We start from the raw sequence: 24,841 nt of genomic DNA, 5'->3' as shown, positions 1-24,841 counted from the left end.
TAACTTCTGTCCTGGGTTTCTGCTGGGTGAGTTCTCCCCCAAGTTACGAGCTTCTAGGTGCTTTTTAGCAGAAAAAAACTCAACTTTGATCGCTCTAGGTTTGCCTTCCACATTGTCCTATTCTCTGACTTTCCAGGGTCTCTGACTTTCCAGGGTTTCTCTGGCGCAGACTTCTGAAACCTGCCTGTTCACAGGGAGCTCATCCCAACAAAGGTGAGCTTCAGCGACGAGGTTGCTCTTTCCGTCTTGGGTTGGCTGTTTGTTCTCATTTACTCCAGGTCCTAAACTTCAACCCTATTGGTGATGCCTGGGTATTTATTCTAAGTCGTCAGCCTGGATTTCGTCAAAAGGGCAGTCTATTAGGGAATCCAGTTGTAAGGCTAATGTCTGAGGTTTCAAAGACTGTAATCTTTAAGCTTCTGACCTGCGCTCCAGAAGGGTAAATTTCGGCATTAAAAGCTGCCATCTTGCCCTGGCCGGTTTGGCTCAGCGGTTGGAGCGTCGGCCTGCGGTACAGAGAGACCCGGGTTCGGTTCCCGCTAAGGGCACGTACCTCGGTTGCAGTTTGTCCCCGGCCCTGGTTGGCCGTGCGGGTGGCAGCCACTCGATGTGTCCCTTCACGTCGATGTTTCTCTCTCTCTCTTCCTTCTCTCTTCCTCTCTCTCCCTCCCGCTCTATCTGAACAAAAAATGGAAAAATGTCCTCGGGTGAGGATAAAAAAAAAAAGCTGCCATCTTTACAGGGGATATTAAGCAAATGGGGCTTCCCCTAATGTAGCCAAAAGACCCAGCAGCTCCAACTCAATGCGAGGAGAACTCAGTGAGGCCTGGAGGCCCAGTGTTGCTTTCATCACCGGAGTCTCCCGCTGCTGCATGTCTACATGCTCCTAGGAGAGAGCATTAGTGAGCACTCACTGTCTGACCGGTTCTGCACTGAGTGCGTGGCAGACTGCGCTATGTGAGCCCGGCTCCGTCCCCAGCACCTCAGTCAGGCAAACGTCATTCAGAGGTTCCTGCGCTGCAGCCGGTCTGACCCATCCACCAGCAAGGAGGGCACTGGCATTGGTTTTGCTACCACGATCTCAGCATCTGAAGCACCTGGATGCACTGACTTTTAGCCCTGAGCACGCCAGGTTTCCCCTAGGACTAGAGCTCGTAAACCTGACTCTCCGAGCTGGGGCCCAGGCCGCTGGCTAGTCTCTTGCCACTTTCTAGAATGCTCCCTGTATCTTCAGCTGGGGTTCTGCTCCAGTCTGGATGGCCACCAACGCTCACCTCACAGCCCAGCTTGGATGCTGGGTGTTGCCACTGTCTGTTGGCCCTGCAAACAGGTAATGCCGGTGCAGACTCATATTTCCCAGCCCCTCAGCAGGCTTCCATTTGGATGCTTTCTCCCTTGCAGACAAGGGTACCTCCTCTACTCAGCCCTGGGCTAGAAACCTAAGAATCATCTTAGATCATTCCCTCTCCCTCAACACCATCATCCAGTTAAACTTGTCTCTCAAAATCTATTGATTTCTCTCCATTCCCATTGTTGCAACCTTGGTTCAGCCCCTATGTATCTGTCTTGCTCACCATCATAGGACCTGTCAAATGGTTGCTCATAATATTTATCGAATCGGTGAATCAAGAGAGTGAGTGACTGGTATGGACCTTCTATGATGATCGCTCTAGTCTCATCTCTCCTCTTGTTCCAACTAACTCTTTACCTTGCACCCACCTTGAACTCCTTTCGGAGTCCCTCTTCTGGAAGTTGTCTTGTAACCTCCTGTCTGAGTGGGGTGGCTCCTCTGTGCCCCAGAGCACTACGTGCCCAGCCTGTTCCTGTGGAGCACATTCTTGTGCCAGCATTGCTGTCTGCACGTCAACGTTCTCACTGGGCATGAGTTCCCCGAAGTAGGGCCTGAAGTTTACTGGCCATCATATCCCAGCACTCAGCACGTAGGAGGTGCTCCTTAGCTATCTGTTGACGAAACAAAAGTCTAGAGATACCTGTCTCTGTGCCCAACTGCTTGCCCCTGTCACACTTCCCGTTTCCTCATCCATCTGGGTTTGGGCCACTCTAATGTGCCGTGCGGTTCCCCAGCCTTGGAACCAGTTTCACATGGACGTTTGTTTCCGGGCACGGGTGACCCTCATTCTGGTTCTTGCCCCACCTGGGGTCGCTAGGTACAGTGTCCTGGCCTGCTCGGTAGGGTGTGCTTTGCTGTTTTCTGACCTCCCAGAGACCATCCAGTGCTGGTGCCCTCTTCTGACGTGTCCTGATCGGTCTCTTGTGATCTTTTATGCCAGGCTGATCCCTTCACAGGGCTGTGAACCCCCTGGGGCAGAGGTGACACTTCATTCATGCCTGACCACCCTCCCCCAAGCCCACAGCACCTAGAACAAGGGCTTGTTTGTACATAATAGTTCCCAAGAAAGGACAGATGTTGAATTGATCAAAAGCCGGGGACAGGGGTGCTCTGGAAATTATATTGACTGGGGAAAGCCCCAAGGTGAGGGAGGGAGGGGGAACGGAGAGAGATTTTACACTATGAGTGTGGGTGAAGGAGGAGAGGATGTCAAGGGCTGTGGCAGCAACAGCAGGGCAGCAAGGGTGGAGAGGGGGAGGCAGCTGGACGAGCAGAGCTGCCAGGCTCAGTGCCCTGTTAGACAAGCCCAAGCCCCCGCAGCGGCTGACCAGGGCACTGCCCGTGTCCGCGGCGGAGCGCGCAGGGCCGTGGGGCTGGAATACCTGCAGCCTCTCTCCTGCTCCTCGGCCCTGCCCCTTGGTGCGAAGGGCTTCTCACCCTTTCATCAAGGTAAAAGTCAAGTCCAAGTGCCTTCTGTCCCCTCTAGAGAGGATGCGAACCAAAGGTTAGTCGTCTTTCTCACGTCATCGCCGCCACCCTCCTGGCCGCTTGTCACGTCTGAGTGCAGCCACGCAGTTCATCTGGGCACTCGCCTTTATTGTCGCGCTGAGATCCCGCAGCGGCCGCTCTGTACTTTTACAGCGGAGGACGCAGGACTTCAGAGGGGTTGAAGGGCCGACCCAAGGTCACACAGCCGTCTGGGGAGGGAGGGTGTGCACTGAGAAACCTGCTCTGGAATTCCTCTTCGACGGTGCTGGCAGGGGCAGAGGCCAAGTCTGTGCGTGTCCGTCCCGATTCTGTCCGTGTGCACCTGTGTCCACAGCTTGGAGGTGTCGGGGCTGAGTGGACAGTTCAGTGTGCGCCTTTGTAGGTGTGGATGTGTGAAACCGTGCTCGGAGTGTCCTCGGAGCCGAGCGCGTGTGAAGGTGGCCTGGGCGCGGACACGCGCGCGCACGCAGGCGCTCCGCCTCCTGCTCAGATGTCTTGGCTGTGGGTTTGACAACTGAAACCCAGCTGCACGCTGGCCGGGAAACATCCGCTGTGGAAACCTAGGAGGAGCTGACAGTCCCTAAAGAGGGGTTACACATGCTGCCAGCAAGCGCTCCTGGCCCACTGCCTAATTCCCTGCAAATGCTCTTTAAATCTGTTTCTAATTTGGACTCTGCCTTCCCCTGCCCCTACCCAGCCTCCCGGCTCCCCCAACTTGCCTCAAACCAGAAAATTATGCTGAATAATGGCTGTGGAGGGGGGAGAGTGCTAAAGGTCGCCAGTGGGCTGTCGAAGGGTGTAATAATGTCACATTTTAATTTACGCAGGGAACAGTGCAGGAATCAAAACCAATAAATTTGGGCTGCGCTCGAAACTCCAGCCAACGGTAACTCCTTCAGGTCATGCCACTTCCAGGGAAGAAATCACTAACTGTCACCCCCACGGTCCTCTGTGGTTGAGAAAACCCATGTGTAGGTGCGGATGAAACATACAGCCTTTTCTGTGTGCAAGGGGACTTGCATTTGGGCAGACTTACTGCATCAGCGAAAACCTCTCCAGTTGTCTGAGTATTACCCAGATGTGCCGGGTATTAGGATTCTAACAAAATATGTCTCCCATATATTTTACAGTCCTGTGAAATACTCAACACCAGGGTGACCCAGATCCCTGGGAAAGTGTATACAAAGCAAAGTGAGAAGAGTTGAAAGCAGAATTGTATGTACACATTGATGGCTGCTCTGCAAAGTTTATTTACATGCAAGGAAGGGGGGAAGGGGCTGCTGGGAGACATCTGTTGGAACTGTGTTGACGTTCAGGGGTTGGGGATGTGACTTGAGATACAAATGTTGTAATAATTAACGTGAACTTAAAAAGAAAACATGCATGCTTTGAAGGCAAGGGATTTGCTCTACCGACCACTTACGGTCCCTGCAGACCAACGGAGCCCAGAGGCTGGCAGTCTAAAGGTGGTTCTGTCTTGTGCTGTGTGGCCAAATAGCTGGGGAAGCTAGAAGCAGGACAAGATGGTGGGTTTTCAGTGTCTGGAGGCCTTTGCAAGGGAGGCTGTGGTCATGGTGGTCTGATGGGAACCGCAGTCCCTCCCTTGAGCATCCTGAGAGTCTGCAACTGGTGTGTGCTCCAGGGGCTGCCGAGGGGGCCTGGCATGCTGCCCATTCCTCAGCTGGCTGTGCAACTGCAGGAAGGTGGGGCTTGAAGTCCTGGGGGCCACCGCCTGGAAGCCGGGAGGCTGTCAAGACTCCAGAGCTCACGCTTCTCCATCTGTCTGGAAAGGAAGCAGGGGTGGGGGAGGTGGGGGAGTGGGGGTAGGGAGAAGCTGCTCTAGGCTGAACAACACCCTGAGGACTTCTGTTCCCCTTTCTCAACAGCACACCTGAGAGCAGCCACCAGGATGCACTGGGAAGAAAGGGGGGAGGGGCCCACACTTTGGTCTGCCTCGGGGTCTGTCTCCTGTTTCATCCTTCAAGGCACTTCCCTGTCCTATCTTTCTCATTTCTAAAATGTTGACATGATGTTAAGGATTTGCATATGTCGAAAGCCTCGTTGAACCTTCAGAACACACCTGCAATGTAAGTGGGCAGAGATGGCTAACTTCTAACCGCAAGTCCATGAGTCCTGTAGGGATGAGTTCCTGCTGGGACATACGGGATCTTCCAGGGACCACATTTTCCAACCTCCTTACAGTTAGTGGCAGCCAGGGGACCGGGGTCTAATGCAGTGTGAGCAGAAGTGAGCTGCTCTGCGATCGAGCCTGGCCATGAGGAGCCCCCACGAAGCGCTCCCTAAGTGTTCTTCCCCTCTGCCTGGAAGAAATGGGGACAACCCCAGATGACCTTGGAAGCTGCAGATTTAACGTGGCGGTGCATTCGTCATGCCTGTGTGGGGAGGACTGCTCAGGCCTGAGCAAGAAATAAACGTATCTCCTATTGTTTCCAAGCCATTACACTTCATACTTTCTGGAGTTTGTTATAACAGTGAATCTCTCCTAAATAATTAGCTAGGAATTTTCACTCCCATTTTACAGATGAGGAAACTGAGACTCTGAGGGGAAAATAAACTGCCCAAGGTCACTTATTCAGTAAGAGCAGGATCATGATACACGTCTAGGTCTCCTGGTTTCCAGATCGTGCTCTAGTAAGTTTCTCCATTGTGTCCCACAGACCACTGTTACAACAATACCCCAAAATGTCCATGCACAAGTATGTTTCAGAAACGCACATTCAAACAGTTAATAGGTTTCTTCCTGCAGCTCTTCTCAGGATGTCAGCATGCGAATGACCACTGAGGATCCCCACCATGGCACCCGGCTTGCAGGGTGCAGGGTGCAGGGTCTCCACACTGGTAAGACCACAGGAGCCCTTCCTCTGCAGAGCTTCTTGTGAGACTGGCATTCTTGGAATGCACTGTGGAGAAATGGAATCCCTCTGCCTCTTATGGGTTGAACTGTGGTCCCCCCGGCAAAGATACACTGAAGTCTTCTACTCAGTAACTCAAAGTGTGACCTTATTTGGAAAGAGGGTCTTGGCAGATTTAACCAAGTTAAGGTGAGGTCGTTAGGTGGGCCCTAATTCAACGTGGCTAGTGTTCTCATACAAAGGGAGATTTGGACACAGAGACAAACACGCACAGAGAGAAGAGGCTGGGAAGACACAGAGGTGCACAAGGAGAGTGCCATGTGACACCAGAGGGTTGAAAGATGCATGGACAAGCCAAGGAACACCCAGGAGTGTCGATGAAGCTAGCAGAGGCCGGGAGGGTTCCCTCTGAGAGCAGTCGGAGGACAGGGGCCCTGCCAACACCTTGATTTCAGACTTCTCGCCTCCAAAACAAAAAGAATACATTTCTGTTGTCCTAAGTCACCCGGTGATATGAATACATGACCTCTAGATGCGTTCGCAACCAAAGTTTCTTGGCAATGTTATAATCATTCAGAAGAAACTGAGGTGGCATCATTTTACCGAAACACAGCCGGAGGAAAGGAGAAGGAGCACGCTAAGAGCTTCAGCTCTGGTGCCTGGCTCTGCATCCCACTTGAGCTGCCAGACCTCTCTGTGCGCGGCTTGCTTTCCTGTAAGGCGGGGTAACAAGTTCATGCTAGCTTTGTAGGTTGAGGAGAGGGTCGAATGAATGAATATACCTAAAATACCTACACTAGTACCTGGCAGACAGCTGGTGTCCTTTCCTCTGTGACACAGGCAGGTCATTTTAGGGGCAGGCAGACGTGCGTTTGAACCCAAACCCTGCTGTTCACAAACAGTGCGACCTTGAGAAATTTGCTTAGTCTTTCCCAGTCTCAGCTTCCCCATCTCTGCAATAAAGAAAGTAATGCCCGTTGTTGAGGGGATTTTCTAAAAGTCAAAACCACCACTCAACTCTCCAACAGAAGACAAATGAACACGTGTGAAAGATTTAATTGAAGTTAGTATTAATAAGTGAAGTAGGGAGATGTTACACTTAGTTCAAAGAAGAATCCAAGCAATGGTCTCACATATAGATCTAAAATCTTTACATGCATGTTCAAATGGACTGACTTTTGCTCAGGGGAAGGGGGTGCCGAGTTCATTTGTATGTCCACAATAAAAAATCCCTGTGTGGCCCTAGCTGGTGAGGCTCAGTTGGTTAAAGCGCTATCCTGTGCACTAAAATGTTGCAGGTTCAATTCCTGGTCAGGGCACATACCCAGGTTTGGGGTTCGATCACTGGTTGGGGTGTATACAGGAGGCAACCAATTGATGTTTCTCTCTCACATAGGTGTTTCTCTCTCCCTCTTCCTCTCCAATCAATAAAAACATACCCTCGGTGAGGCTTAAAACAGAAACAAAACCCCTGTATGTCCTTTGTCCCCTACAACGCACAGAACTGCAAACTGAGCTCCAAGGCTCAAATCAGACAACTGGAAGGCTGTGCCTTAAACAAGGCGCAGTTTTCTCTTAGAGACACCTGGTAATCGCCCTTGCGTATTCCAGATTCCTTATCGTTTCTTGCATATTTATATGTACAGAATTGGGAAAAGATAGATGAATATGTGAAAGCAAGTTGCTGAATAAGGTCTGATTCTATTTTCATAAAAACAAACCCGGTAGATGAAATAGAGACAAACGTAAGAATGCACAGGACTGAACACCATGGAAGAACACACAGGACTTCACAAGGCAGGACTGGTGATGATGATGGTGGAGGGAGGCGGTCACGCCTACTTTCTAAACTTCTGCATTGTTTGAATAAAAGCAAATGCCTACTTCACAGCCTACTGTGAATAGGGATGTCTGGCCGAGAAGTGTCCACTGCACTTGGCGCAGTGCCTAGCAGTCAATACACGGTAGGTTTTGTTATTTATGTGTGAACATTCAACAAGCCCAGAGCACCCAGGCCTGTTCTCGAGAAACAGTGACTAAGTAGGACAACCATACTGCTGCCCCGGGACTTCTGCCTTTGAGAGAAGTGAGATTTGAAACCCTGTACTTGTGCTTTGGGAGTTACTGTGTGCCCCCTCCTCCTGAGGACTGGAGGAGGCCTCCTTCCTGACTATGGTCTTGGGGTGGCTCCTGTCACCTGTCACTCCTCAGCCTTGCTTGCAAGCCCAGCCAGTGTTTAGCTGTGACAAGCTCCTTGACCACAAGAGGGGAGGTCTCGCTGGGCAGGAGGAGGCTGCTGGTGTAGACCACACTACTGTCTACAGTTTGACCCAGTAGGCACTGTTTTGATTGCTTTTAATGTAAAAACTAACTTATTCTTCTTAACCCTGAAACTTTTTTTTATTAACTAACCCCCAAACTAATTTATTCTTCTCAACAAGTCTATGCGGTCAGTGCTAATAGTATCATCATTTAGAAAAGGAAATCAGGCCCAGAGAGATGAAATTTCTTGCCCCAAATCTCACCAGAGTGCCAGAGAGAACAGTTCTACCTCTGGGAGTCCTTGACGTAGGGGCTCCTAGGTCAATATCAAAACTATACTTTGAACAGCTGCATTCTCACTCTGATTGACCCTTCATTGTCTCAAAATAGCATGTCAACTACAAATTCCTCTTTTATGTTTTACAGAGTCTGCTTGCTGGGCCAGCCACTCACATCTAGATTCCTCATCTCAAGGATTTTTAAAATCCTCACCCGAGGACATTTTCCCATATTTTGTTTAGAATTATGCTTTCTCATCAGTCAGTACTTTGCAAGCTGGAGTCGAGGAACTGGCCCCCCGGCCTGGAGCCCTTCGGCCCTCTGGAAAATGACAGCTGCTTGCCTTTCTCCTGATGTCAGAGAACCACAGAGATGCTTTCCTATAAAGGCCATCTGTCGGGCACTTTGTAGTCCCATTGCTTCACGAAATTCCTGCACCTTACCCCAGCTGATAAAGCCAGGTCACCCTTCTGCAGATCCTAGAGTTGGGTTCGTCCTACCAGCTCTGGGACTGTGGTTAAAGCCACGGATCTCTCTTAGTTTCACCTGCAGAACGAGGATTCTGATCTTTGCATCATACAGGAATGTCGCTTGTCTAAAACTCTTTTTTTTTTTTTTTTTTTAAATCCTCACCCGAGGACATTTTCCCATATTTTGTTTAGATAGAGTGGGAGGGAGAGAGAGAGAGAGAAACATAGACGTGAAAGGGACACATCGAGTGGCTGCCACCCGCACGACCCAACCAGGGCTGGGGACAAACTACAACCGAGGTAGGTGCCCTTAGTGGGAATCGAACCCGGGTCTCTCTGGACCGCAGGCCGACGCTCTAACCGCTGAGCCAAACCGGCCAGGGCGTTTGTCTAAAACTCTTTATCAGAAAAGGGGAACTAATAATACCTCATGTAAAAGCTTCAAGAGCCAAACCTCGAAGTTCTGCTGTGAGCCAAGCCTCTCTGCTCCAGACACGCGGAGCAAGTGACAGGGGCTGGGGGGATTGCAAAGTGGCCACAGCCGGCAGTGGCCAGACCAGTTACCTCATCTGCTGAGCTCATTGCAAAATGAAAACCTGGAGCCCTTGGTTCAAAAATTATCAAGAATTTAAAGATAACGACAACAGAGCATTAAACCCAAACATGGCGCCCTTCTAAGTTCTCAGTTGGCCTGGCAATGGGGGCCTCGCGGGCACTGGGGGGCACGTAAAACACTTTATAAACGGCATGGTTCTGCAAAATGAGGCCGGCTAGGCTGGGTTGTATACGAGGCTACTTTCCTTCCGCTTTGGCAGCATAATTTTTAAAATTCTTGTACTATTCTTTATTTCTTTTACTGAGATATAATAACATTGTATTGATTTCAGGTGGACAAAATGATTCACTCTATCTATCTGTTGCAAAGTGATCACCACAATAAGCCTAGTCAATACCCATCAGCCCATGATGTTGCAAATTTTTCTCCTTGTGACGAGAACTTTTATAATCTGGTCTCTTAGCAATTTCCAAATAAAAAACACGGTGTTATTGCCCTGGCCGGTTTGGCTCAGCGGTTAGAGCGTCGGCCTGCGGTCCTGAGAGACCCGGTTCGGTTCCCGCTAAGGGCGCGTACCTCGGTTGCAGTTTGTCCCCGGCCCTGGTTGGTCGTGCGGGTGGCAGCCACTCGATGTGTTCCTTTCACATCGATGTTTCTCTCTGTCTCTCTCTTCCTCTCTCTCCCTCCCACTCTACCTGAACAAAAAATGGAAAAATGTCCTCGGGTGAGGATAAAAAAAAAAACAAAACAAAAAAACAAAACAAAACACGGTGTTATTAACTATAGTCACCATGCTGTACATTACACCTGCAGAAGTGATTTATCTTATAACAGGACATTTGTACCTTTTGAGCCCCTTTACCTATCCTTGCATCTCCCCACCCTGCTGCCCCGCCTCTCCTACCCACCACTCTGTGTTTTGTATTTATGAGGATGGGGGGGGGGGGTTGTTTTTCAAGCTTTGACATATAAATGAGATCATATGGTATTTGTCTTTTTCTGTCTGACTTATCTCCTACAACGTGCTCCAGGTCCATCCATGTCTTTGCAGATGGCAGGATTTCCTTCTCTTTATCATATATATTCTTTATCTATTCACCCATCAATGGACACTGTTTCCATGGCTTGGCTTTTCTAAATAATGCTGCAGAGAATATGGGGGTGCAGGTATCTTTTTGAGTTAGTGTCTTTGTTTCCTTCAGATAAGTTTCTAGATGTGGAATTGCTGGTACGAGATAATAGAACACTATATAATGGTTTTCTGCCCCCAGTTCCTGGCCCAGAGCTCCTAAAACCCGTGCGATTTCCTAAGTGATAAGAACACTCGGAGCATCTCTTGTTCTGATGAGGCTACTCTGGGTGGGCTCCTGAATGGGGGCTGGTCACAGGAAGACCCAGCCATGGTGGGAAGCTTGGAGTTTTTACCCCCACCCCTCCATATCCTTCAGAGAGGGGAGGGGTGGAATTAATAACTGATCATGCTTACGTGGGGAAGCCGCCATGACATCCCAATGGCACGGGGTTTGCAGAGCATCCAGGTGGGTGAACACGTCCATCCACACTAGGAAGGTGAGGCACCCAACTCCACAGGGACAGACGTTCCTGAACTCAGGACTCTTGCAGACCTCATCCTGTAGTCTTTTCATCTGGTTGTTCATCTACACACTTTATCATATCCTTTAGTAAACCGGTAAACGTATGTGTTTCCCTGTGTTCTGTGAGCCCCTCCAGCAAATTGCTGGGACCTGAGGAGGGGGTTATGGAACCTCTGATCTGCAGCCCAATCCGACAGAGGCTGTGGATAACCAGGGCACCTACTGCCTGCAGTTGGCATCTGAAGATGAGGTGGGAGCAGTCTGTGGCACTGAGCCCTTAACCTGTGGGATCTGACAGTGTTGCAACTGAGTTCAGTTGTAGGTCACTCAACCTGTGCCATAGAGAATTGCTTGATGTGGGGCAAGTCCTCCACACATCTGGGAGCCAGAAGTGTCCGAAGGGAGGAATAAAGAAGGCACACAGTAGGGAAGAGACACACAGTAAGAAGAGCTAGATTTCCTCCTACACAGGAAGAATTTCTTGTGTTTTTGATAATAGCCATCCTAACAGGTGTGAGGTGATATCTCTGGTTTTGACGTACATTTCCCTAATGATTGGTGTTGTTGAACACCTTTTTGTGTACCTGTAGGCTGCTACTTGTTTTCTTTTAATCCTCATCCAAGGACATTTTTATTGATTTTGAGAGAGAGAAAGAGACATTTATTGGTTGACTCCTGAACATGCCCTGTCCAGGGATTGAACACGCAGCCTTTCGGTGGACAGGACCACGTTCCATCCAACTGAGCCACACCAGCCAGGGCTGTATGCTGCTGTTTTAATTGTGGCTTAACAAACTCTGAACTGTAGAATATTCCAGACAGAGGTATAGTGGGAATAAACAGCAAGAGTCCAAGGGCAAAGTCTTGGGGTGTCTGAAGAGCACACCGTGGCAATAATGGCCTAGCACAGTGATGTTCACCTCAGGTGCGGGGTGGGATCTGTAGAACATGAAAAGCCCATTTATTGATTCGGTCATACACACAAACCATAGAAAGTAAAGCCCCACAACAGCCCCCTGGCCCCGTCAAGATGCAGAGAAGGTGGGGTGAGAGAGCATGGCCCAGGGTTGGGTTAGAGAAGGATGAGAAACTCTCTCTGACACTTCTTGAAAAACGGCAATGCAAGGGGGACCGTTTGGATGTTCACCCACATAAAAGAGAACTGGAAATGTGAAGTGACAGAAGGAGACGAGATTTCTCTGAGAACCCCAGCACCATGGAAGGTCTGGCGCACCAGCTTCTTCCACTTGCCCGAGGAGGAGAGGGGAAGCTGGCCGCCATATGGACAGGCCATGCCCACGCACTCGGGGGCAGGAGTGTCTGGAGAGTGTGCACCGAGCAGTTTTGCACCAGCTGCTTCTGCGGGATCTCAGAGACACGCTCAGAACGCGAGGGAGAAGAGTCCTCTCTGGCCCTCCCAGGGGCAGGGGCACCGATCACATTACTGTCTAGGAAGCCATGCCACACGCGCTACGACGGGCTGACGCCGGAACTGTACAGCGTGGTTCACATTTTCCTCCTGTTTGCTGGGGCAGTCTGCACGGCATGGCTTCCCCCTGGGGGCTTGTCCTCCCTGCTCTGGGAGGCCGAGGCTCACAAGCACATTCTGTGTTCTTTTCTCTTTTCTGCTTCTTCATGCAATACCCCAGTGAGTTCCCATCGGGGGATGAAACTAACTTGTAGCCAAATCACTTCAACTCCAGAAACCAAAACTTGGTCAAATTGAAAAGGTACTTAAGATAGTTCTAGCCAGGTGTTGCTTTAGTTTTTGTGTTTTCCTGGCTCGATGGTAATTCATTATGATAGTAGATGAAAGGTGGGGGATAGCAGTGAAAGCACAGAGCCTGCAGCCAGACTGCCGGTTCAAATCCCACCTCTTCCAACATTAGCTGTGTGAGGTTAAGCATGTTACTTAACCTCTCTGTGCCTCAGTTTCCTCTTCTGTAACATGAGGATGGTGTTGTGGGTTTTCGGGAGAGTTATATGAGTTAATAACAAGAAAAGTCCTTCTGTCACGTACTAGGCGTTATTATTGTTAAAAGAGAAACATGATTAATTAAAACACAGGTACAATTATTATTAAGCCAAAAAGATCCCCTCCCTGGTTCCTCAGCAGCACTGCTACCTTACGTGGGTAATTTTTGGTCTGTGACTGCAATGTTGAGTATTGCCACCCGAAAGCAGCTTCCCAATTGACTCTAAAGTCACTGTCCCTTGTCTCCAGATGAGCAGATTCTTTCTGGCTTTGAAAGAAAAATGAAAAGGAAAGAACTGATTTCCTCTGTGGAGTTGGATGCTTTCCAGAAGCTAATGGCCATGCTTTAAATGGATGAATGGCTGCATTGCCGGCGGAGACCCTGGCGGGGGCTGCTGGGATGTAAAATAAAATGATAGAAAATGAAGACAATTCAGCTCGAGTTTCCACGGGGGCATTTGATCCGACCAGAATTCTTTCCAGAGCAAATGAGACCAGAGTGAGCCAACACCTGTAACAACAACGGTGGTGTCACTGCCTGAAGGGCAGCCACTGCGAGATGGAAAAGGAAATAAATAGTAGTGGGGAGGACAGACAAAGGAAAGATGCAGGCCTGGGGACTGAACTGCTTCATGCGACTTTTGAAATGACAATGGTTTTTTTTTTTTTCTTTTTTAAAGCCTAGCACAACTTAAAACAGGAAAAGAAGAGGCTCCCTGCGTGTAAAGATGATGTCCTGGCCCTGGGGCCGTGGGGTCTGGACTCCTCAGTGTTGGAGCTGTGTGGCCCACCTGGTACTCCGGCCTCTGCCGGCCCCTCCCCCTCACTCCAGCCCCTCCCCCACCTGGGGGGAGGGGCTGGAGAGCATCAGGCTCCACACTGAGGGAAGTGAGCTCATCTTCATGAAGCCAAAACTGACACCTTAACTATCTACAACAGTTACAAAATTTTAAAAAATAATACGTGATGTGAAGAAAACTTAGAAAAAGTAGAAAAGTAGGAAACTAAAGAGTAAATTCTTCAAATTTAACTACCTATAGCCAACATTTGTTAAGTTTGGTGTGTTTTCTTCCAGACTTTAAAAATAAAAGCCAGAGAGATATGATTTAAAAATAATTTAGTTGTTACTATGTCTTACTTAATATTATTTCATAATAATTCTGCCTTGTATAATACATTGTTATAGATCTAAATGAATGTTATATAATAGTCTGTCAATTAGATTCATTATAAGTTAGGATTCTTTTATAAAAGGGCATTTTTAATATTTTCTTTTTTACTAGTATAAATAATGCTACAATGAACAGTTTTTAAATAACTGCTTTATTGAGATACAATTCAAGTAACATAGAATTTACTTTTTAAAGTGTACAATTGAGTAGTTTTTAGTATGTTCACAGTTGTATAATATCAAATTATCTAATTCTAAAACACCCCCCCCCAAAGAAATTCATACCCATCCTTTCCTCCCTTTAGCCCTAGAAAACCACTAATCTACTTTCAATCCTATGGGCTTACTTATTCTGAACAGTTCATGTAAACAGAACCATACAATACAAGGTCTCTTGTGTCTGGCTTCTTTCACTTAGCATTGTATTTTTCAAGTTTCATTTATCTTATACCATGTATCAGCACTGCATTCCTTTTTATGACCACATCATATTCTGTATAGACGTACCATATTTTGGTTATCCATTCATCAGTTGATAGACATTTGGGCTATTTTCACTTTTTTGGCTATTATGAATAATTCTGCTATAAATACTCATGTATACGTTTTTGTGTGGGCATATATTTTTAGTTACCTTGGGGATATACCCAGGAGTGGAATTGCTAGGTTATATAAAAACCTCTATGTTTAAATTTTGAGAAACTGCCAAACTGTTCTCCAAAAGTGGCTTTACCATTTTACATTCTTACCATCAATGTATGAGGTTTCCAATTTCTTTACATCCATGTCAACACTTGTCATTTTCTGTGTGCTTATTTTTTGTTGTTTGTTTTTTAATAGCCATCCTATGAGTCTGAAGTGGTATCTCGTGATTTGATTTAAATTTTAATAATATTAACACTTTTTTATGTGCTTATCAACCATTTTCACATTTATCTTCTTTAGAGAAATATCTATTTAAATTATTTGCTCATTTTAAAATTGTGTTATTTTTGTTTCTATTGTTAATTGTAAGAGTTATTTATATTCTGGATACAATTTTATATATGCAAAAACTCAAATATTTTCTTCCATTCTGTGCATTGTGTTCACTTTCTTAATAATGTCATTTGATGTACAAAAGTTGTATATTTTGATGAAGTCCAATTTATCTATTTTTTCTTTGGTTAGGTATTCTTTTGGTATCATATCTAAGAACTCATTGCCTAGGCCAATGTTATAAAGATCTATAATTATGTCGTCATCTGGAAGTTTCATAATTTTGGTTCTTATATTTAGATCTCAGTGTCTGTGTCCCATGAAACACCTAGGACTGTTTTCTAGAAAAGAATTTACTGAGTTAAGTGGTATGAAAATTTTGATGTCTCTGGGTATATTTTGACAAATTATTTTCTAACGTGGTTGTACCAGTTTTCTTGCCTATTAACAAGTGTGAGAGTCCATTACATTGCACACTGTAAGCTTTTTCAGAGGTTCTGATTGTTCTTGCTAGATTGATATAACCAGATTTCAGATGTGCTTCCCCTACTGTGCCATTCATCCTTTTCTGACCAAAGATGTTGGGATATTAAGACACTCAGTAATGAGTCGAGTTTTGTGTGTGTGTGTGTGTGTGTTGAGTTTGTGTTGTTACAACTAATGCAATTGTCTAAAAATTGAGATGGCCATTAAATGATTTATCTCATTGTTGGAAACGTCCATTGAGCATCTCCTCTGGGCAAAGTGCAGTAGAGGGCAGGGGTGAGAAAGGAGGGGAAAGGGACACAAAGATGAGTGATGATGCACAAGCCCGCTGTGCCCAGGGCTCATCCCCTGGCCTATATGAGGAAAGCTTCTTATATTTGTACGGAGTACTCACATAACCATCTATGTGGGTGTCCTCCCAAACAGCAAATGCCATCCCTAGTGCATGGATGAAGAAATCAGCTCAGAGGTAAAATGACTTGCCAAAGGTCACATGGCTAATGAGGCAATACATTGGTCAACTAATATTTATTGAGTACCCACTGTGTGCCAGGCACTGATCTTGAGATGTACATCAGTGATGAACAAGGAGCTTATATTCTGGTTAAGGGGTGTCAGACACAATCCGTTCACCCAATAGATAAAGAACTTAATGGGTGGGATAAAGGAACAGCTTTCTCTAGCGTATAAGAGTTCTCCTGAGAAAGAGAATCAATTGTATGTGTATATGTATGTGTGTGTGTATGTGCATATAATCGACAACAAATGAGAAACAAATGTATATTTGGTATAAGAATTTGGCTCATGTGATTATGGAGGCTGAGAAGTCTCAAGATCTGTAGTCGGCAAACTGGAGACCCGCAGAGCTGATGGTGTCGTTGCAGTTAGTGTGTGGATGCCTCAGGACTAGGCGAGCTGATGGGGTATGTTCCTGCTGAAAGGTTGGCAGGCTCCAAGTCCAAGAAGAGCCAATGTTTCAGTTCAAGTCCAAAGGCTGGAAAAGACTGATATCCTCCTAGCTCAAACAGGTAGGAGGAAATTTCTTCTTACCTAAGGGAGGGCAGCCTTTTTATTCTATTCAGACCTTCCACTGATTAGATGAGGCCATTCCCACTGGGACGGGCCATCTGCTTTCCTCAGTCCATCAGTTCAAATGTTAACCTCATCCCAAAGCCCTTTTACACACACGTCCAGAAGAATGCTTACCCAAGTGTCTGGGCACTCTATGGCCTAGTCAAGTTGGCACATAACATTAGCCATCATACCTAGGGTTGATGAAGACCTCACTAAGGCAGTGACATGTGGGCTGACAGTATGAATACTTGAGCAACAGCTTTTGAGGTAGAGGGACTAACAAGGTCTCAGGTGAGAGCAATCTCAGTGTTCCAGGAACAGCAAAAGGACTCATGCGGTTGTAGGGAGATGAGCAAGAAGATGATCAGTGGGAAAGGAAACTGGAGGCAGGAGAAGGACCACTGTGTGAGGTCTGTAGACCACGAATAAAATGAAAAGAGAGAGAGAGAGAGAGAGAGTTGGGGGAGGTCAAGTGCAAGGTCAAGACGATGACAGCTTGGATTAAGGGCGGTGGCTGTAAAGGTGAATGTCAGAGATCTTTTGTTGTTGTTTGGAAATAGAGCTGTAGAATTCATTAATGGACTGAATGTGAGATGAAAAGATAATAGATGAATCAAATATTACTCTGAGATTTTGGCTTGAGCAACTGGACTAATGGTGGTACCATTTATCAAGATGGAAAATGTTATTGGGGCTTTGAGGTGAGGAGTGGAGTTCTGGAGAAAATGAGAAATTTTCTTTGGCTTCGTTGAATTTGTTACTTCTGACTAGAACCCAGGCCTTCTAGCCAGGACGTTTGTTTTTCCTACAATGCCACAATAGCCATCTACTCAAAATATATTTACTGAGCACCTGTGTGCAAAGCTCTGTTCTAGATGCTGAGGAAACAGCCCTGAACAAGCCGGACACAGCAGCGGTGTTATCGCCAGCAGCGCAGAGGTCACAACTAGCAGGTTGGTACGGAGGCTCTGCTCTGGGCTGGGCATTGTGCAGGATACAACATGAGTCAGACACATCCCCAACCTGCCAAATGCTTTCAACTTAATAGGGTAGTTTAGACAGAGAGACAAATAAATAACAATTAATAGCCATAAAATAGTTCAACATGCATTTCTTGCATACCTGCTATAGTCCAGGAACTATGCTAACCATACTAAGTGCTGGGAGTACAGAGGTGGATTAAAATGCAGTCCTGTTCTCCCGAAGTTCACCTTCAAATGGAGGAAAAAGTAAATAATTTTAGTCCAGTGTGGTCAGTGCGAGGGCAACGTGAAAGCACAAATATGCTTAGCAGGGGCTACTGTCGCCCACGGGGGAGGCTACCTAGGAAAGTGAACTTCCCAGTTGAGTCTTAAAGGATGAGCCAGACCAAGAAAGAACAGAAGCATTTCTTACTAAGGGGAGAGAACCAGACCCAAACAGTGAGCCGCTGTAGAGTTTCCTCAGAGAAGTGAATGGCTGGCCTTGCATTTTATAGCTTCCTATGTGTAGATGACTGGCAGTTGACATGGGGGCCAGGGGATGGGGTGTTGGTGGGAGGACTGGAGGCAGCAATGCAAGCCAGGAATATGTGGCCAAGGATGGCATCAAAGAAAGGGAAGATGGGAGCCTGAAATGAGTGATGAGAGGGATTTAGCATGGTGAGGGTTCTGTGATCCTGCAGACCTGGGTGGTCAGGGCAGTTGCCAGGGAGGGGCCTAGTGAAGGGTTGGAAGGAAGACTGTGGGGATTGGACTTAAGGAGATCAAGAAGCTGGCAGAGAGGGTTCAAGGAGGTGTGTGGTCCATGATAGCAACCAACAGGAACTCTCCTTCACACTTTAGCATTTCATGACGTCATGTAATTCTCAGGGCGGTGTTGTGTGGGTTAGGCACAACACCCCATTTCAAAGGCAAGGAAATTAAGGGTCAGAGAAGTTGAGTGATGTGTCTAAGGGAAGAAACTGCACAGCGGTGTGGGTTTTTATTTCATCGTTTATCTCCCCTGGTGTAATGGGTTAACTCAGACAACACCAACCCAAGAGAGACCCTTGGCTTTATAATTGAAGGCTCAAGGAACAAGAGTGATGGGGAGGCTGGACTGGAGCTTGCAGAGATCCTGCACAGAACTCACGCCTCTTCCAGCTCAGCAGCCCCTACCGGCCCGGGGGTGCCCTCCCCTATCCCCTGAGAGTTGTCTCCTGCCTTGCCTGACCCCAGCAGGCCTGACAGCTGTCAAGCTCATCACCTCTGAGATCAGAAAGACTGGAAAGTAGACATTAGTGGTCGTGAGCTGAGGAAACACACAGAAGAGCAATTAAAGCAGGCGCATGGTGGTAAGCTTGCCTTTAATGGTTTGCAGCTGCAGAAAGCACTGCCTCCCCCTTCGGGCTCTGCCCTGCTGCTGGGGCTGCCTGTCTGTATTTTGCATCCTGACCAATTAGATCCCCATGTGTGCTGCAGGCATGAAAAAATAGAAAGTGAATAATCCTTCATTTTCTGCATGGTGAGCAGCTTTGATCCTCTCTGTGCGCGGTGGCCCTGTTCCATCAGAAGTGCATCCCTTCTCAGTTTCCTTTTAAAAAACCCAGTTTCCTTGTCTCAAAATGACATTAACCTCCATCCAGAGAACTGTGAAATGACAACAATTCATCTTCAGACCCTTCTGATCAAAGCTGGGTTAGGCTTTTTTCCCTTCATTTTTCTTTTAAACTTTTGCTACACAGTCCTTCTTTTCTCACATTGGTTTGCTGCCAATGTTTCCAGGCTGAAATCAAAAGGAATAGTCTATTAATATCAGGCTGCTGCAACAAGGCCACCATTGTCTGCTTCCTTTCAGAGTACCTATGGTCCTCTGGTGAAAGAGAGTGTGAACCTGTGTGTGAGTGTATGTTTAGAATAAGCAGTTTCAAACATGAGCAGGAAGAGAGGGAGTTAATACTTCTAGTTTATTTCAAATGTGTGATAAATCTCAATGACTCCAGGGAGCTGGGGGTGTTGGTGTCAGTGCAGAGGAAATGAAGATAGACTAGTAGGTGGAGGGGGATGAGAAAGGGGACCAGTGGTGATGGTGATGGTAATGGTGTAGAAGCAATGGAAGAAGTGGTGGTGGTGGTGGTAGAGGCAGTAAAGGAAGAAGTTGAGGAGGGGATGGGGGGTAATGTGGTAGTAGAGGTGGTAGAGGTAATAGAATGGAGGAGGTGAAGGATGAGACCAGGGTGGTAGTGGAGACCGTGGTGGTGAAGGAAGTGGAGGAGCAGTGGGTGGTGGTGGTGATGGTAGTGGTAATGGTGGTGGAAATGGTAGAGGGTAGTAATGGTAGAGGAGGAGGAAGTAGAGAAGAAAATGGAAGGGGTGGTGGTGGTGGTGGAGGTGGTGGTTAAGGTGATGCTGGTGGTTGAAATGATGGTGATGGTGGAGGTGATGGTGGTGATGGAGGTGATGGTGGTGATGGTGGAGGTGATACTGGTGGTAGAGGTGATGGTGGAGGTGGAGGTGATGGTGGTGGTGGAGGTGATGGTGGTGGTAGAGGTGGTGGTGGAGGTGGTGATGGTGGTGGTGGTGGAGGTGATGGTGGTGGCAAAGGTGGTGGTGATGGTGGTAGTGGTGGAGGTGATGGTGGTGGTGGTTGTGGTGGAGGTGATGGTGGTGGTGGAGGTGGTGGTGATGGTGGAGGTGGAGGTGATGATGGTGGTGGTTGTGGTGGAGGTGATGGTGGTGGTGGGGGTGATGGTGCTGGTGATGGTGATGGTGGTGGAGGTGATGGTGGTGGTGGAGGTGATGGTGCTGGTGGGAGAGATAGTGGCTATGGTGGTGGTGAAGGTGATGGTGGCGGTGGAGGTAATGGTGGTGGTAGTGGCAAAGGAAGTGGAAGAGGAAGAAAGGAGGGGATAGAGAGGATGGGGAAGTAATGGTGGCGGAGGGAGAGATGAAGTGTGAGCAGAGTTACTAAAAGCAAGAACAAGCTGCTGTCCATGCTTCCTTTACTCTGGCCCAGTAGATCCCACAAGCTAGAATCCCTAGTGTCACCCAGGTGTGTGCAAATCCTTTTCTCCTGTGTCACTGAGTCCTGATTGGATGGCCACTGTTGGAAAAAGCTTTCCCTGGATCGGTATCTCCTAGATATAGGTCCCTAACATCCACGCTTATGGCATCTATCCAGTGTAACCCGTCTGGGAGTGAAGAAAGTGCTGGGATAAAGATCACCTGGATCATCCAAATCAAATATGCTTAGGGCTCCTGAGTGAACCACATGGTTTAGTAAGAAAAATGAACTGGGAGTCCCAGGACCTGGGTTCGAACTCTACCTCTTCAAGCTGTGTCCTTAATGGGCTACTTTTTCTCTTGGTTCCCCAGTCTCCCACTGTGTGGAATGACGTTATTGAATCAGAAGATCTCTGCCCCACTGACACTGTTTCTATTTTGAAGAAATTAGTGCAATTATTAGAGCTTTGCTTGAGTTCCATCCTGACTTTTTGAGGATAAAATCCTATTTTCCGCTTCTTCTGGCTGGTCCTTTTCTTAAGGTAGAGCAAAATGGTCCTTAGTTTACCTTTGTGAACCTTGGATAAATGGTCGGCCACACCACCCAGGGCCCACTGTTCTTCAGCCATGGCCAGAACCAAACCCACAGCAAAGTCAGATGGATTCCTCCCACGCCTGCCTCAGGGGAAAGATTACAGTTTGGTGAGAAGATTCCAACATGGCCTGTTATCACCTGTGAATCCACATTGCCAGAGGCGAGCAATGCGATCAGAGCCTCAGAATAAAGACAGACTGTCCTGAGACCAGAGTGAGCAATTGACATTGGTCTGGAAAAGCAGGCAGAACAGAAGCAGGAGAGGGCGTGGAGCAGGCAGGATCATTCAGGGGCGAATTCTCCACTGTTGATAATGAATCAGGACAGTTGCTGGTGCTGAACTTTCCCACCAAAGGATAAAATTGTCAGGATGTGGTGGTGCGGCAGGAACACTGGATTTTTAGTCAAAGATTTGCATTGTAATTTACCTAAGACTGAGTACATTACTTCCCCTCTCTAGACCTCAACTTCCTGGTTCCCATTGTAATGGGACAGTAATAATGCCAGCTCCCAAGTTGCCTTCAGGGTAAGAGCACTTTGAAAACTGCTCGATACTATACCTGAGTAAGGATTTTTATTCCTGTAGCTCCCCTTGGCTTTTGGCTTGGCTTGATGAGGCGGGTAAGAGGAAAGGGGAGCTGGGTGGGAGCTCTTTCGACACACCTGAGCAGCCTGCAGCCATTGCTGATTTAATTACAGATTTTCAACTGAGAGAGCAGCACTTTAGGCACCTATAATTGAAATATTCTCTGAGGTGCACTGGCTATAACCACATTTGAATGCCTCAAAAGATATAATTAGCCAATTGAAGAGTCAGACTTTGAAAGGAGACCCAGCGTTTCCTGAGTATTGATGACATGTCAGGCCAGGTGCTTTTCTCAGGATGATCACAGTTCATTCTTGTGAGGTAGAAATCATTCTTGTTTTACAGACGTGGAAATCGAGGCGCATAGAGAGGAAGTAACAGACCCAAAGTCAGAGAAGTGAACCAGGATTCAAACTCGGGTCTGTCGTCTGTCTGTCTAGGTCTCCATTGTGCCATGTTTCTATCTGGCCAAAACCAGTTGAAATCTTTCTCATTGAATTTTAAACAAGGCCGTCGTGGCCGGCCTGAGTCTGGATCTTTGGAGCTGACACTGCTTTCTCTAGGTCAGCTGTCCTGGCTGAGATCACCCGCCAGGGCGGGAGGGAGGAACAGTGTGAGGGGAACCTGAGTGTTATATCCCAGCATTTATTCCCATTCCCCCACCCCCTGCCCCCAAAGGGAATCCAAAGGTGCTTCCCCAAAAGAAAAAAGGCATTTCTGGACAAACTCAGAAGGGAAGGGGCTTTACTGTTCTCGGTTTGTTTGCCTAAGGCCAGGGACAGGATTGCTCACAGCTTTTCATGATCCCAGTACTGGTGTCCGTGTGGCTGGGGCTGGTGCTGACACTCAGAGGTGCTTCGCGAAGGGGCAGACACGTCCTCTCCATCTCCCGGTCCTAAGATGATTCAGATTCAGAGCCACAGCACTAAGTCACACAGAAAAGGGTATGTGACGCTCGGGAGCTTCCGTTTTGAAAGGAGATGGAAGCACACGTCACTTGGGGTCGTTCCCTCTTGTTGGAATGCTCCTCGGTCCTCTCTTCCTCCTCTGGAGCATCTGATCTTTTAGGTCTTAGTTGAAAAGTCACCTCCTCAGAGAAGCCCTTGCAGACGGTCAGATCCAAAGGCTGTCTCTCACCGACACATCCTTCCCCCTCAGAGGTACACTAATCACAGTTTGTAACAACACGGTTAGTCACTTCACTGGGTAACATCTATTGCCACACCGGGTCATTTGACCCATGAAGACAGGCACCACCACGACGAGTCTGTGTCTTCACCACGTTTCACTGAATGCCTCACACGTGGCGGTGGGGCTGGGCAGGGGAGAGTGGTTCAAGTAAAGGCGGCTCTGTGCTTGAAGGGGTGCGCTCCTTGGGAAATCTAAGTAGATGGAAAGAGGAGGAGCCCCCATTTTAAGCAGCTTTAAAAATAAGGACATTTATTACAGCACCTAACAAGGAGCCTCACAGTGGCACTTCCAAGATGAGCACAGCGGCTCTCTAATGTCATCGGTGAGCTTTGCCAGCAAACAAGAAACTGGGGGTGGGGTGAGGGCAGGCTGCTATGTGGGCAACAGCTGTGACCACGGCACTTCCTAGTGTAGGCCCTGGAGGCCCCACAGTGGGAGGCTGGGCTTGTAGACAGTGGGATTAAGAAAGAACATACCTTTTTACTAATTAAAGAAAAAGTTCAGATGGTAGTTGTTCCCTGATTCATTGATGTAATGGTAACCTTCACAGCTCGGAATGCTAAGTAATTCATTAGACATCTGCGGTGGAATTAGCCCCATGTCCATGCTGCGGAGTGATTAGACCTGGGCCCTATTCTTGGAAGACTGAGTTAAACAGGTCCCTGTGCTGAAACCACTATGGAGTGTCACTTATCCAGTGGCTGTGTGGTGAGATGTGGGAGGAACGGGAGACCCACCCTTTTCATCCCTACCCCCAGCCCTGGCCTAAGTCTTTCTGTTAGACTTCAGATATTCCTCTGTTACTGTCTATTCTTTGGGTTGTATATCCACCGACTTACTTGGCCTCTCCACTGGACTGTCTAATAGATCTCTTGAACTTAATGTTCCCCACCCTCCAAATCTGCATATTAGGAAATATACTATCATTCACCCATACTCAAGCCAAAATCTAGGAGTCATATCTGATTCATCTCTTTCCCTCATTGCCCACATCCAGTCCTTCAGTAATTCACACCAGTTATATCTCCAAAATACTTCCCATGTCCGTCACTCCTTACAGCGTCTCTGCTCCTGGCCCAGTCCTGGAACACGCCTGTCGCCTGGACCGCGGCAGTAGCCCCTTAGCCTGTCTCCTGGCTGCTGCTCTACTGACAGCCACGCCTTTCTGGTCATTTGGAGACATGAAAAGGTCATATCGCCCCCAACTTAAAAACCCCCAATGCTTCCAATGCCTACAGAATAAAATTCAATCTTCCCCAGTGGCCTACATGAGGCCTACAGGATGCTATGGAATCTGCCTGCTACTCACCCCGCTGACTGCTCACAAGCTTTGTTCACTGTGCTCCGGCCACTGGCCAGGTCCTCAGGACTGTCACAACAGTAACTTCTGCCTGAGATGCTTTCCCCAAGAATTCTGCAGGCTGGCCGAACCCCCCCAACACACACACACACACACACACACACACACACATACACTATTTGGCCTTAACTTAAATATGTCCTTCTCAGAGAAATCTTCTCTAACTTCTGATCCCAAGTAGCCCTTACCTTTTGTCTCTAATTCCTTACTGTGTTTTCTCCCTTTCACTGTCTGAAATGTTTTATTCACTGGCTTATCTTAATTATCTGTCTTCCACAGCAGATATGTGCTCCAGGAGGGCTTCTATTACTTATTGCTGCACCTCTGTACTAAAAGTGTATCCGTATTTATAGATATTCAGTGACTATCTGTTGAATAAGGACAAGTTCTAAAGCCTTTGAATCTCATTAAAGTACAAAACTCTTTGCAAGAAGAAAGAAAGCAATAACATTTATTGGTAGGTGTTGGGAAGACTGAAACCCTGTAGGGGAGGCAGGGGGCACCAAAAATGTAGGCAGAGGAGGCCTACGACAGTATCGTGGTGGATGAGATTCAGAGCATCGAGGAAGGATAAGAATGGGTGCATGGA

This window comes from Molossus molossus, unplaced genomic scaffold (genome assembly GCF_014108415.1).
Source record: "Molossus molossus isolate mMolMol1 unplaced genomic scaffold, mMolMol1.p scaffold_m16_p_5, whole genome shotgun sequence".
Classification (NCBI taxonomy): Eukaryota; Metazoa; Chordata; class Mammalia; order Chiroptera; family Molossidae; genus Molossus; species Molossus molossus.
This window is presented reverse-complemented; position numbering follows the sequence as displayed.